Source organism: Podarcis liolepis, assembly GCF_965112155.1.
Source record: "Podarcis liolepis genome assembly, chromosome: 9".
NCBI classification, from domain to species: domain Eukaryota; kingdom Metazoa; phylum Chordata; class Lepidosauria; order Squamata; family Lacertidae; genus Podarcis; species Podarcis liolepis.
Window position 1 is genome coordinate 69,695,493 of NC_139564.1, and position 15,526 is coordinate 69,711,018.

A 15,526-nucleotide genomic window follows, 5' to 3' on the forward strand; every position below is an offset into this window, starting at 1 on the left:
AGCCTGAAGCAAGAATTGTTTACTGGGGTTCATAACTCATGTCTCATCATTTCCCCATCATTGTCCACTTTTTGAGCAAGCAGCAGACAGGTGAGTTATATACAACCATGCCAACTATTCCTCCTTCTCTCCTCGATAACATAGTGTCTGACCATCTTTTTCCTATGAGACGTCATGTCACAGACTGTGTGTTGATTTAGGAAGCAATGGACTTGCACTTCCTTGTATGGGGGACTTTGAGAGCAAGAAAATATATTACATAAAACATGCAAGAGTTGACTGCTCCATCCCACGCAGCACAGAAAGTCTTGCCAAACACAATCACATTGATAAAATCGTTTGCCGTCACCTGGACTCACTCTGCTGCATCAACTGAGCACTTCAAAATCAGCCCCGTCCGTCTTACTACAGATACAGTTCCAACCCAATTCCTGGAAACAATGATTACACCTTATTCTGGAGAAAACCGATTACAACAAATCAAACTATGAGCTACGTTAACAGTGCAGTCCTTTTCTGTCTACTCAGAATTAAATTCGTTAAGTTTGATGGTGTTAATCCCAGGTAAGTAGTTATAAGATTGCGGCCTACCTGTGCTGGACATAATAATGAAGGAAAACAAAATCAGAAAGGGGGGGGGGGAGGCCTGTTTTCATAATAGACAGGAACAATGAAAAAAATGGCAAAACAAAACACTAAAAGCTAGACAAGGAAATGAAGCATATGTGGAAAGGCATCAGACGTAATTTCATTGTCAACATCAGCAATTTGAAGTAGGATCTTTCAGCCTATTCCCCAGTTCAGATTTTAAGGTCAAATACGGTGAATTTGGCAGACAGCAATATTTTCCTTAAAATACCTTGGGATGGGGCTTTTCTCAGCTGTTGCTTTGGTGTGCGCACGCACATACACAACTCCTTCGAAAAGCTGATGTTTCTTTGTATCTTCTGGATCAGACACAATGGTGATCCAAGCAAATCGGGCATCACATAATGAGCAGACGACGTCTGAAATGTAGCCAGTATCACGGAGAGAAAAGGAAGTAAATTGAGGATAAAAGCAAGAGAGAGCAATGTAAGGTGTTGCAAAAGTAGCTTTTGGTGCGGTTGCAGTCTGGCCAGGCCACCCACGAGGCGAGGTGAGGCAACCCCTCAAGTGGCCGATTCTGATGTGGATCTTTATTCCCTCCTTATTCCTGATATAGATCTTTACCCACCCACTGTTTCCTGGTGGGCAGGAAGCCAAAATATATTGGGTCAGCCTTGGCAGTCCATTTAGACAATGTCCTGGGCAGAAGACTCCATCAGACTTTCTTTAGAATGACCATGGGGATGCAGATGAAAGGTTGGGGGGGTCTTCAGAAAGGAACAAGTTTTAGTCTCAGTGGCTCAACTGGACAAAGTAAGCAGTCACCAGTTTATGAGGGAGCTAAATCTGCTGCTCTAACCCCAGAAAATTAGCTTGCTGCCTGAAAATGAGACAGTTTTAGCCTTCACCAGGTTGCTGCCCCAAACTTCAGCCCATATTCTCCTGTTCGTTATCTTGTAAACCTACGAAGGAGCAGGAAATGTTTTATTTGGGGATATTGTAGCAATATGGACAAAAGCTGCCCCTCCCGGTACATCTCAGAATGGGCCTCCAACATTGAGGTGAAATGTGTCTTTGTGTAGAGTGCAGAAGGTAGGGACATAACTCACTCACAAAGAGGCCTTTTAACGTGCCAGCCCTTCCTTCTCTCACAATGACAGGCATTTTTGCTTCAGTGGTAGTCTATGCATTTTGGCAGAGAAGAGGTCAGGCTCTCTGTGGAAGATACGCGTGGCTGTAGAATCGTGGCTCAATTCTTGCATGCGCCCAAACTGCACCACATTTACATTTCTAAGCAGAGAGTCTTAACAATTTCCACATTGGCTTTTTTTTTTGAGAAATCCCTGACATATACAATGGGACCTCTGGTTATGAACTTAATTCATTTTGGAGGTTTGTTCTTAACCTGAAACTGTTCTTAACCTGAGGTACCACTTTAGCTAATGGCTGCACGATTTCTTTTCTCATCCTGAGAGGTAAAGTTCTTAACCTGAGGTACTGCTACCAGGTTAGCAGATTCTGTAACCCGAAGTGTTTGTAACCCCAGGTGTTTGTAACCCGAGGTACCACTGTACCATATTTTTTCTGTGTATAAGACAATGTTTTTTAAAATTAAAATATGTAAAAATTTGGGCCTCATCTTATACATGGGTAGTTCATCAGAGGGACGTGTTATATGTTGGTTCTGGGACCCGGAGAGCGTCCACAGCTATTGGGCATGTTATTGGTGGCTGCGTCAAGGTCTGGGCTTGATCGGCTGTTGCTGTGGCAATTGGGTGGGTGTTTGGCGTCTTCTGTGCACAGTGGATTGGTGGCATATGTGATGCATGCGAATGGCATCATAGGTCAGGTGGGTGAGCGATTTTGGGCATTTCCTCCTAAAAAATAGCTTGATGACTCTGGGCAATCGTCTCCCATTTTCTTAATTTGTAGTCTCCAAATATAGGGGGTGTATTATACCAGGGGCATGTTATACACACAAAAAATACAGTACCCCCAATATTTTCTGATGAAAATAGGGATGTCCTGAGCATTTCAGCAGATTTGGAGAATGATAAAGGGCACGCTCTTGTCTCCTGTGGAGCATTGGCACCCTCAGGTCTTTATTATTATTATTATTATTATTATTATTATTATTATTATTATACAGTTTTATTCGAGTTTGGGATTTTTACATACATTATATTATCTCCTTCCAATTTTTAAATTTCCCGTACAATTTTTTCCTTTCCTTTCCACCCCCCATCCCCCGCATATCAATTGGAAGGGTTCAAACAATTATCCTCAGCCATGGGCATAGTGTCTTTAGTTTCCACTGAATGTCTTTTGTTCCAGTAGTTTTTATCCATTGAAGATATGGGTTCCATCTATTCCTTATCATGGTGGACTTGACCTTCCACGTTGTTTCCTGTGACATGACTACCACAATGTCTGATTGAATAAGTTCAAACGAATAACTATTCCATGCCTCCGCTGTCCACTTTTCTCCATCTTTCCAACCTAAAGCTATCGTTGCCTTTCCTACTAATATCATAGCTTTGAAGGTAAACTGGTCACCTTTCTCTATAGCCGTGTTTCCAAGTATACCCATTGTCATGAAATCAAAGTCTATTGAAAGCTTCACATTAAAAATTTCATTAATAACCTTTAGGATTTTATTCCAGAATTCCTTTTCGTCTGGGCATTCCCAGTACATATGGGGAAACCATCCCTTGGTTTGTTTACAGCGCCAACAGTTAGAATTCAATCCTGCTACCATATTAGCTAGCTGGGCTGAGTTCTGTACCATTTTAGAAATAATTTTAATTCCAGCTCTCTAAATTTGCTTACTTTAATCTCATCTATTCCTTTTATTATCTTTTCAACCGCTGATTCGCTAACTTGTTCTTCCTTACCCCACATCTTTTGAATAAGTCTGTCTGTCTGTTTCTTATTTGTGAGCACCCTCAGGTCTTCTAGCCTTCCTGGTTCCAGAATGTGCCCAACACCCTCCTGCAGAGGGTGAAGGGTAAGTTGCCTTTTACGGGCTCTCACCCTCCATGACCAGTCGCTGGCGCAGTTTGAAAACTATTGCTCAAGAGTGTTGAACTGTTTGCCCCACCCTCCTTACAGAGCACACAAACAGAATCTCTTGGAGCCGCTACTGTTCTATATAGCATGCCTGTGCTTAGTTTGCAGTAGGGACCACTGGGCTTAGTAGTTCTGACTGGCAGCCGAGATAAGTAGATAAATGAGTTTCCATCTAAACTCTCATTCAGCACAAACTGGAAGCAAACAATGGTTGCGATGTGCATCGTTGAGGGAGTAATCTCATATGGAGCTGACACAGCCCATGTAACATGCTGTGTGACCAGTTTACTAAGCTGAGATTGGCCAGAAGGGAGAGTAATTAATCATTATTCAGTGATAGCTTCTACCCTCCGCTACTTGCTGGCTGGAGTGCACAACCGAGAGCATGTCTAACTAATATGGTACATTATTCATGCCACAGAAAGCTACAGCTACAATGGCAGGGTCTCTTGGAAAAGGAAAGAAACCCCCCTTTTCAGGCAGGTGGTTGGTGTTCTCCTTGCCCATAGGCAAACAGAGGGCTTAGTGGCAAAGGTCAAAGAGGGGGGCATTAGGAGGGGATCGAAGCAGGCAGCACTTATGGAAGGCATCGGGGACAAGTACCTGTCTCCCTGTTTTTCACATAAAAAATCACTGGTCCTCAGGTGCACCTCTAGTTCTGGCAAGCTCACTGGTTCCACACATTGAGGCCTTGTGCATGCATTTGGCAGATGAGTTGCAAAAGCTGTGTTTCGTTTGCTCTGACTTGGACTAAAAGGGATGCTCACATGATGGAATGGCTTTTCCCACCTGCCTTGCTCCACCCTCCAGCCCTAGGAGCTTTTCCCAGACCATGACTTTGAGAAATAGCAGAAGCAGCTGGGAAGAGAGGAGTTCAGGGGTGTTTTTTAAAACAAATATTTTTAGAAGTTGTGTATCCTTGTTTCTCAATTTGATAATTTAACTTGGTATTTGTGACTTCTTGTTATTTTTATTGATTGATTGTAACTGATAAGGGTAAACTGCTTAATTATGATTTGCTGGTATTTAGTTTTGGTGTTTGCCATTGCATTCTAATGGATTATTAAGCATTGCTTTATTTGATATGAGTTATTTATTTTAAAGTTATTGTGACTTTTTTTTGTATTGGATCAGATTGTTATGACGTGTGTGATCTTTGCCATCTATTTTTGCTGTTTCTTCAACTTGTAAACCGCCTTGTGTAGAGTAATATAGTAAGGTTACCAGATGTCTCCAGTTTCCGGGGACAGTCCCTAGATTTGCAAATCTGACCCTGGACAAATTTCATCCCTGGAATGTCCCCAGATTTGCACATCTGTCCCCAGGAAATGTGGCAGTGGCAGCCTCAGCAGCCCGGAGCCAGCCAGGTAGCGCAGTTGGCTCTGGCTGGCTTCAGGAGCTGCTCACTGCCGTGACGCCTGCCATTTTTCCTCACCAAAAGTCCCCATATGATGTGTTGTGTGTGCAACACAACATATGGGGACTTCCAGGGAGGAAAAATGGTGGGCACCACGGCCGCGAGCAGCTCCTGAAGCCAGCCAGAGCCAACTGCACTACCAGGCTGGCTCCGGGCTGCTGAGGCTGCCACTGCCGTTGCCACTGCCAAAGGGGAACCAGGGACGTCTGGCAGTACAGATCTCCTGCACCCTTCCTGCTTTATTTTGACTGATCAGGGGAGGCTCAGGAGTTGTGGCCGGCCGTTGCTCAGTTTTTTAAAAAACTGCGCATTTATGTTTCACAGGGTGCGAAAGAAGGGCTTTGCACCTTGCCTGGCAGAGAAACTGCCTGCCTTGCGCCCCTCCTGGGCAACGGCTGCCCACCCACGACTCCCGTGCCTCCCTTGATCTGTCAAAACAAAGGAGGAAGGGGGCAGATCATTGGGGAAGGCTCGGGATATGCATGTGTGCGTGGACCCAGGGTTTTTGCCTCTCCACCCCCCACGACTGACTCCCTGTTGCCACTCAGCTTCAAAAAAGGGGGGGAGTGTCCCCAGGTTCATTGAAAGAAATCTGGTGACCATATCATATAGAAAGGTGGTATACAAATTAAAAGTGAAATGAATTGAGAGATCCCCCATGAAAGAAAGACAACAGGGGAATCCTTCACCAACATGTCAGAGGGAAAGTGTTATGTAGTGAGTTGAATAGGATCCAAAATGCAGCAGTCTGATTGGTCCTAGAACAATAGGATTCAGAATGCAGAAGTCTGATTGGTCCTAAAACAATGCAGCAGTATGATTGTCCGCAGGAGCCACCCAATCTAGCTCCAGGTGGAAGTGAATCCACAACCTGACTGGCTTACAGGAGAGTCCCGGAATTAGCCAATCACATGCAGCCCATTGTGTAAATAATGTATATAAAGCAGATATTGTGGGAGAACTTTCATTCCTCCTCACCACTATGAGCTGAATAAAGAGCATGAAATCCACTCTCAACTCCGAGTATATTTCAGAAAGGCTTCCTTGGCACTGAGGGATACAGAATGTGTCCTCCTGTACATTTGAGCATCTGGGTCCCAACTGCCAATAGCCATGCCTGCCAACACAAGTTTACCTCTTCATGCCCTGTGTGAGAGATCCTAACCTATTCCCCTATTGCAATGCCTTACCTAGAACTCAACAGGGGAAAGGCACTAACTCCCTCTCTTCAAGGGGAAATAAATATGTCACTGATTTGCCCCATGTGACTGACGTTACCATGCTTCTTCCAAATTTTCAGCCATAAAATAACTACTCAATAGGCTCACAACACTCTGCCGTATAGGCATCCGAGTGCAGGCTTCAGGTCTTGCTGCTTTTTGCACGCACTGCCCATCTCTGCTGCAGTCTATTTATCACCTCCTCCTGGAAACTGAAATGCGTCCCTGTGAAATGCCATTCTCTTGATGCTAAAGTTAGTCAGACGAAGACAGTAATAAGAGTGCTTGCTATTTTTCTGTAAGATACATGTAAATGCGCGAGGCTGCCCTTTGCAGCCACATGCCGTAAAATATTGCTTCGCACACCACATCTTTTTAAAGACATGTGCAGTGCCTGTGGTAGAGAACCGTGGCCATGCTTGTCTCACCAGGCTCACAGCACAGTGAGTTTTAGCACAGCCAGACTTAAACAAATTCAACCATTCAGGTAGCCCCAATCAGATACATAGGTCTCTTATGAATCCAAATGAGATGGCCTGCTCAGTGGCCAAAGCAAGTCTCCTAAGAGCTTTAAATCAGCAAATAGGAAAGATGATTACACCCATTAACCCCCCCTTCTTTGGAAGAGTATTCATTTAACCTGGGCATTTAATTGGACTGGCTCCAGCAGATAAATGAATAGGCAACAAATGATGAGTTGTGGTTCTGTTAGGGGGTCTCCCCTATTGTCAGAGTCTTTCTTGTCTGCAAGTGGAGTCATTATGCATTTATAAGCCATGAAGGACTACAGAAATCACCTGTGAATTGAAAAGCTTGTTCCCATTCTAGCATCACACCGAAGACCTGGAATACCCGGGCGAAGGGATTGGGGGAATGTTACAGAGATGGGCTGGCTCAGTGCCCACCCTTTCCCACTGAACTCTATGGAACAAAAGCCAAGACGCAGTTGAGATAAGGCAAAAACCTCTTCCTGGCTCAAGAGACATGGGAGGGTTAGGCATTTATCTTTGTTTATCTTCTGCAAGCTTCGCTGCCATGATAATAAGTGCTAAACTTCAGGCAATGTTGTTGGAATACAACCCGCCCATTGCTCCTGACATTGGGGGTGCAACCCCCCCTCATGTGCCGAATGAGCAGAGGGGTCACATTCTGTGGCCTCAACCATCACACAGTCATGAGCACTGTGAAAGGGCCCCCTCTCCAGTCAGCATGGGGGTGCCCTGCAGTTTTGAGAGAGAAAGAGATTTTTTTAGCTTACAAAAGTAGGTGCAATGTCTCTTTTTTTTCAAGTTGTGCTTTCTACAGATCAGTTTCATTTGTTGTGAGACATTAGTGTTACATTAGGAAGAAAAGGGGGGAAGAGGTGGAGGGGGGTCGGGTGGCAAGGCTTCTACTTAGTGTATGTGTGGGGTTTTGTGTCACCATCACTGGTGTGGGTTCTCTTTACTATTTGCTTGTATTTCTTTGGTGGGGAGAGAAACTGATTCATTCATAATGCTTTTATCCTGCGCCATTTTCTCCACCAACGTCGGGTAGGATTTCCTTAACTTCCCAATTCTTAAAATGTTTCCTGAGCCTCCTTTACTTCTACTTCTATTCCAATTCCCTTTTTAGTACTTTTTTAAGTTCAGGATTAACCTGATGCCTCGGAATGCTTTACCGCTTCACCTTCAGAGCCTGTGGCATTCCTTTGTGGGTCTAGAATGGATCCTAGCATTCGCATCTTCAATCCTGCTCCTCTCGAGCCCCAATGGGTCCGGTATATTTGCAGGGGAGTCGCCCTGAACGCAGCCAGATCCCCCAGCCCCAATGATTTACCTCCTTGGGTTTCGAGGTTCGCGGAGCCCTAGAGTACCTCTTTTTTGCCTTGCAAAGTTCAGGACCTCTCCAGAGAGTTGATCCCATGCTCCTTCAAATGGCGGCGATAAAACAGGAAGTCACCAATGCTTCTATTCTACTTAGTGTATGTGTGGGGTTTTGTGTCAGCATCACTTGTGTGGATTCTCTTTACTATTCACTTATATTTCTTTGGTGGTGAGAGAAGTAGGGGGTGGCCTAGGGGGTGGTTGGTTGCCTTTGATTGGCTGTAGTGAAATTTGTTTCTCTGTGTGTGTGTGTTTGAATCAGGTTAGGCAGATTGATTCATATGCTGTTGGCAGGTTCTTGTTGTCTCGTTCAGCTCTATATGTGCTGAAGGTAACCTTAAGGGACGCGGGTGGCGCTGTGGGTTAAACCACAGAGCCTAGGTCTTGCCAATCAGAAGGTCGCGGTTCGAATCCCCGCAACAGGGTGAGCTCCCGTTGCTCGGTCCCTACTCCTGTCAACCCAGCAGTTCGAAAGCATGTCAAAGTGCAAGAAGATAAATAGGTACCGCTCCAGCAGAAAGGTAAACAGCGTTTCCGTGTGCTGCTCTGGTTCACCAGAAGTGGCTTAGTCATGCTGGCCACATGACCCGGAAGCTGTACGCCGGCTCCCCCAGCCAATAAAGCGGGATGAGCACCGCAACCCCAGAGTCGCCCACAACTGGACCTAATGGTCAGGGATCCCTTTACCTTACTTTGACCTTATCAGGGTGAAGGCAGCATCTTCTGTTTGTCCGCATGTCAGTTTCAGTTTGTTGGTTAGTTTTTTTCTAATAAGGCTGCTTCCCACACTATTTGATACCATTGGTCCATGCTGATTCCTGACAGGTCTCTCCAGTGTCTGGCTAGGATGCTTCTGGCTGCTGAGAGTAAGTGGGCTATGAGCTCTTTGTGATGTGAGTGGGCATCAGTGTCTTGGAAGATGTACTGTATATCTGTGTTTCCGCAGGGCTCCTTCATGTGGCGGCCAAATATACCGCCAGAGGGTGGAGTGGCTGGTGCACATGCCTACAGTGTGGATGGCTCTGCAAAACTCACACCCAAGTTCTTTCAGTGTGTGATGGGGTTCCCTTGCTGTCTGCACAGCAGAGCATACAGACCCCTTGCTTGCAGCCCCACCTACCCCTAATGTAGGCTTTATCTTTAGAAAAACATGCATTTCAAGAGGAAACCTGATATGCCGAGCATTTTCCCCCCACCGAAAAAGGACAAGAGCAGATTCTGAAGGTGGCATGTGACTGTGCAGGATCTTTGCTGTTTCTTTTTCCCTGGGGGCGTATTTCCTTTGTCGCGGCGTATTAACAGATATGCTACATCCCAGTGAGGATGGGTTACTTGGTGTCTATCAACAGAATCTGTATAGAACCATTCCCCTAAGGGATTAATTCAACTTTTGATTCAATCTTGTGAGGTTTAAATTAAATCATGAAGTTACAAACCTCCAAGGAACTAGTGTACTGTTTGTGACCTTCTTTATTACTTTCTGCTGTTTGATAAAGTAGAGAAAATTGATTTGTAACACTGTGCAGTGGTGCTTGTGAACCTAGAATATCAATGTTGAGTACAAGTTGACAATATCAGCTTGCATCCATAGAATGCAATGCAGGGAAATTAATTAATGCTAAGAAATTATGACGATTGTGCTTCTTAATGTTAACATGTGCAATTAAGCCTCAATGTTTTTTTGTTTTTAAAAAGATGTTTGTGGGGATAGGAGAAAAAAAAGTGGGCAGAATACAAGCTACGTTATACGTTATTCAGTTACAGTGAGAGTTGAGCAGATCCTAACTTCTGTTATCTGGTTACACTAGATACAGTATATGTAAATAGTAATAACAGTGTTAAGAGATTGCTTTTTGAACAATAGGATAAAATATATAGTCTTTTTAAAAAAATGATATTTATTAAGAGCTTTTAGAGTTACAAAAAAGAAACAAGGAAAAACAAAGGAAAAACAAGCCACAATCAAACAATACAAATTGATAAAAATCAGAATCAAAAAATAACACATCATGATCAAGAAAACAAAAATATGCCACAAACATTTAAAAACAAATCCAATATTCCCAAATCCTTAATTGTCATTACCTTCTTTCTTTGACCTCCTCACCCCTCCCTTTTTTTGTATCCTAGTTATTAATTGTTGCAGCAAATCCTTTCCATATTTCATAATATTCTATCATTTCATTACCTTAATCTATTTTAATCTTATCTTACTATAAAAAACCTTAAAATTTAAAACTTAGATCTTATTTATACCAATTTCTCATAACCATAATATTCTTACATAATTCTTTAAACATTTTTGCTGAAGCCAAATAATTTTGTTCCAACATTTTTCCAACGTTCACCAATTTTATGAAAGAAGCCTAATATTTTTTTTTTCCTTTTCTTCCAATCTTCATCCAGCGTCTCTTCCTCCTGGTCCCGGGTTTTGTCAGTCCTTTCTATCTCATCAATCTAGCGCATTAACCTGGTAATCTTATGTCCGAGCCCCTTAAGTCCCTTCCATTCCCTTCCACGGCTCTTCTTCATATTTATACCAGTACTTTACTTTATCTCCTGCTCCTTTCACTCGTGGGAACTCCAACTTAATTTTGTTTTTGACCCTTCTCAACAAATCAGCCCCCTTTCCATAGTCCACACTAAACTCCATGTGGTATTTAAAAACATATTTCAAAGTCCCTCCAAAATTGAGAAGCCCCCACAACCCCAAACATCTCACGGTCCATTGCCAGACTTGCAAAGTCCAAACATCTCTGCATAGGGGGGTCTATCCAACCCCCCATTTCCAAACCAAACCAAACTTTCTTTCCAAATCTGGCTTTTTCCAAGTTCATTTGTCAAATCCAAGAACTCATGTTCCTGCTGGGCCACAGCTCCCTCCATCTCTGGCGCCCAAGGTTCAGCAACATCCTCTCTCATCTGTTCTGTCAAAGCACACTGCTTATTTAAATCCTGGGTGGGCTCTATATAGTTTCCCACTGCCTGTCCAAAATTTCTGATCGCATCAGTCATCAAGTCCGTCTTCTCATGTAGCTGTTCCAGTAGGGCACTTGTTTTACAGAAAGCACGCAGCAGGGCTTCTGAATACATTGTTCTGCAAGGTCTGAAGGTTATTCCCACGATCGTAATTTGTAGCAGCTGCAAGCTCCCCGATTCAGAATTTGAAACTGTTTCACAGGCTCCCTCTTAGGGAAGAACTTCTTTTTATTCTTTTCTTTTAAAGGCAGATCTGACAACAAAGTTTCCTTTTTCAGATATTTTGTCAATATTTGTTCCTTTAAAATGCGAAAAGGAACAGTGGAATCACTATGTTTCTCTTCTTTTAACTATCTGTCAAAAACGTTTGTCTCTGGTCAATGAGCTTCCCAAAGAACGTCAGTCCTGACACCCCGCTCCAGGATCAAGACGGTGGAAAGTTACTTTACTTTACACTCACTTCTGCAGGTTTAAACAGTCCGAACCCCCCCCTTCTCCTGCTTCTGAAGGGGGTTCAACAATTTTAAATGATGGAAGTTAATCCTTTACAGGCGATTTTCTGAACTCTAGTTTGCCATGTCTTTGCTTTGATCTATCTACAAAGAAACGGAAGGCTGACTTCCTGTTTAGACCTTCCCATTTCAGTGCCAAATTAAAATAAATTTTTAAGTCCAATTTTCCTTTCTACTCACAAATCATTATTTAGAGTCCAATTGTCCGAGATTTAAGTATTCACGGGTGATTATTTTAAAGGCCAAATTGTCCCAGGAAAAAGGCAGCGCTCTCCAGCAACGGCTGTGCGGCTTCGCTCCACGGAAGAAGCAGTTGACTCTCAGCACCGCGCCACTTCCCCCTCTTCGCTCCAGAGCCCGTTAGTGGGTTCCTTTGCGGGTTGGGGGGCGCTAAAGGTGCCCGCCGAGTCCCATGGTCACAGGCTTCATCCGCCTGTGATTTTTGAAAGGGTCCCCGCTTCGCCGTAGCGGGAAAGACCCGTTTCCCGTGGAGCTGGTCCCTCCAGATCAGAGGGAATCCGCCATTACTGATGGTGCCACCCCGGAAGTCTACTAAAATATATAGTCTTATAATTCCTTTGAGAAGTGAGAGCTGGACCATAAAGAAGGCTGATCACCGAAGAATTGATGCTTTTGAATTATGGTGCTGGAGGAGACTCTTGAGAGTCCCACGGACTGCAAGAAGATCAAACCTATCCATTCTTAAGGAAATCAGCCCTGAGTGCTCACTGGAAGGACAAATCCTGAAGCTGAGGCTCCAATACTTTGGCCACCTCATGAGAAGAGAAGACTCCCTGGAAAAGACCCTGACGCTGGGAAAGATTGAGGGCACAAGGAGAAGGGGACGACAGAGGACGAGATGGTTGGATAGTGTTCTCGAAGCTACCAGCATGAGTTTGAACAAAATGCGGGAGGCAGTGGAAGACAGGAATGTCTGGCGTGCTCTGGTCCATGGGGTCACGAAGAGTTGGAAACGACTAAACAACAACAACATAATTCCTTTAAAACAAATTAACAATGCAGCATAGATAGATCCCAATCCATAATGTATTCTTAGCTCAGATATTATGTCTGCTAACTGTAAGGGACCAGAAGATACAAATTAAATCAATGTAGTAGAAATTACAGGTGGTATAGACTAGAGTTATATTTGCGTAACAGAAGGCTCAAAGAGTGAGCCATAACACTTGCTTCAGGATCAGCTGTCACCCTGAAACTCATGTGATTCGCCACCCACAGACAGCAGTGCAATGGATTTGAAGAATAGATACGGCAATCAAACTGTGATGTATCTAGTGTTATCAAATGCTTTGGGCTTCTTTTGATGTTCATTCAGAGATTTCACCCGAAGAATAGCCTCTAAATCCATTATCCATATTTTGCTTCAGCCAGAATCCTGTGACAACTTAAGGGTGTGCAGATACAACCTCTTCCCCTGTAAATTTAGAAGCAGTTGCGTACCTGGCGTTGGCTTAGGAAATCTAAGCAACAAAAAATTAGTGCACTTTTGAAAGTTTCGGACCACCATCTTCATTAAACACCAAGCCCAATTGTATTCAAACGTAGATGAAAACCTGCTCCTTGATCTCAGGAGCGATCATGCAAAATTTCCCAAATCAATCAATTTCCCAAAATATATGGATTTTTGCTTCCCTCCACATTCTTGCCTCTCCCCCAGTTGATGCTTCAAATTTCACAAGAGAAAGAATGCAGTGGCAACTAATTTCAGCCAATAGGAATGTAGTAGGAGGTAATGTTAAGTACACCCCCCCATTGTTAGTAATATTCAAGAATACTGGCTATTTGCCTAGCATAATATCTAGGAGCCATGCTGTGGGACAAATTGCAATGGAATATTAATTTCAATAGTTCCTGTTTATGCCGCATAGAAGCTTACAATCACATAATTGGCTAATTAGCTGAAATCAATATGTGAAATCATCCCATCAACAAATGCTATACTTCTTAGTTCTTCTACCCATCTTAGATTGCCAGGTCACAAAGCCCAAATGACAACAGAAGCTTCAGCTGCCAGAATTTCCCTTGTGCACAATTCAAGCCCGCCTTTCCCTCTTCATTTTTTGACAACGGCAATGATCCAATTAAAATTTTGCTGGATCCAGATTGCATCATTTCCCATCGCTCTTCTCTTTTGGAAGAACTCCTGCCAAGTATCCAATGGTGCCCAGCAAGAAATGGGTTGAGGGTCTTAGCCACTCAGATAGCGATGATGCTCCATAACCTGATAAGGTACATTGGGAAGTGAAAATGATTTTTCTCTCCTTACCTGTTTCTCCAATGCAATTCTTTAAGGGGTGGATTTTTACACTTGATGTCAGGAGCTGGAGTCAGGCGTAGGTCAGCAAATAAAAAAACAGAGCACCTGATGTCAGTGAAGTTTTTATTCCAAGAAACAAAACAGCTCAGTCACAGCAACCATTCCCAGTCGGTCTTACCCCAATGAAGCTGTTGTGAGAACTGAAGGTCTTCCCATCGCTCTCTCTTCCCCCAGTTCTTTCTCCAGTAACTGCATCAGAGCACAATTCAAAGTGTTGGTGCTGACCTTTAAAGCCCTAAACGGCCTCGGTCCAGTATACCTGAAGGAGCATCTCCACCCCATCATTCTACCCAGACATTGAGGTCCAGCGCCGACGGACTTCCGGCAGTTCCCTCACTGTGAGAAGTGAGGTTACAGGGAACCAGGCAGAGGGCCTTCTCGGTAGTGGCACCCGCCCTGTGGAACACCCTCCCACCAGATGTCAAAGAGAACAACAACTACCAGACTTTTAGAAGGCATCTGAAGGCAGCCCTGTTTAGGGAAGCTTTTAATGTTTGATGCATTACTGTATTTTAATATTTTGTTGGAAGCCGCCCAGAGTGGCTGGGAAAGCCCAGCCAGATGGGTGGGGTACAAATTATTATTATTATTATTATTATTATTATTATTATTATTATTACTTCTCTGCATGATCTGGAAGACAAGGAGGGAGAGGAGCTGGTCGCAGCAGGAGGGGGAGAGATCGTATCTCTTGGCCCCACTCCTCTCCCATCTCAGAGTCTGGACTGCTCTCTGCCACACCCTCTTCTTGCTCACTAAATCCTACCTCTTCAACTTCTGACACCTCCTCCTCCTAGTCTGCTCCCTCTGCCCTCATCATCCCACCACCAATCCCCTGGATCTGAGCCTTCTTCCCTTGGGAGTTCCCTTGACCATCCAGCTGATGGGACATTGTAGCCCAGAACTTCTGGAGGCCACCAAACTAGCAATGTAAACACAAAAATATCTCTGTCCCCAAACTAGCTTTCCTTTGACACATTTTATTTCTAACGCTTGCCCTTCTGGTTCCGAAAAAATAGAGCCATCTCGAAGATGCAAATTGCTATTAAAACCAAGAAAAGAACTGCATGCCATTGCTATGCACACTTGGCTACAAAATGTGTACCTGATGCTCTAGCCCTCTTTAGATACTGTGGTCCATGCAGTTACAAGCTTGTGGCCAGGAAGAGCCGTCCCACCTCTCCTTGCTGCCATTTTGAAGTTGGGAACCTGCTGAAAGTACATGAGCTCCCGGGGCTCCTCTAGGGGATATTATCGTTCACTTCAACTCGCCTGTGGAAACAGCTCAGAGGCCATGAAAGAAGGAAGGATAACAATAGGAGGATTTAAACGGAGAACTATGGGAAACACAAGGCAGTAGAAACATAAGATGATTGGACCCCACTGTACTTGAAGCATGGGAAGCCCCAACAAAAAAATTATAATTTGGCAAAATATTTGAACTTTATGATATGTATTTGTATAATTTGGAACATTTAATGTGATCTGATTGGATTGTTAAAATGGAAAACTTTATATATATATATATATATGAAAGT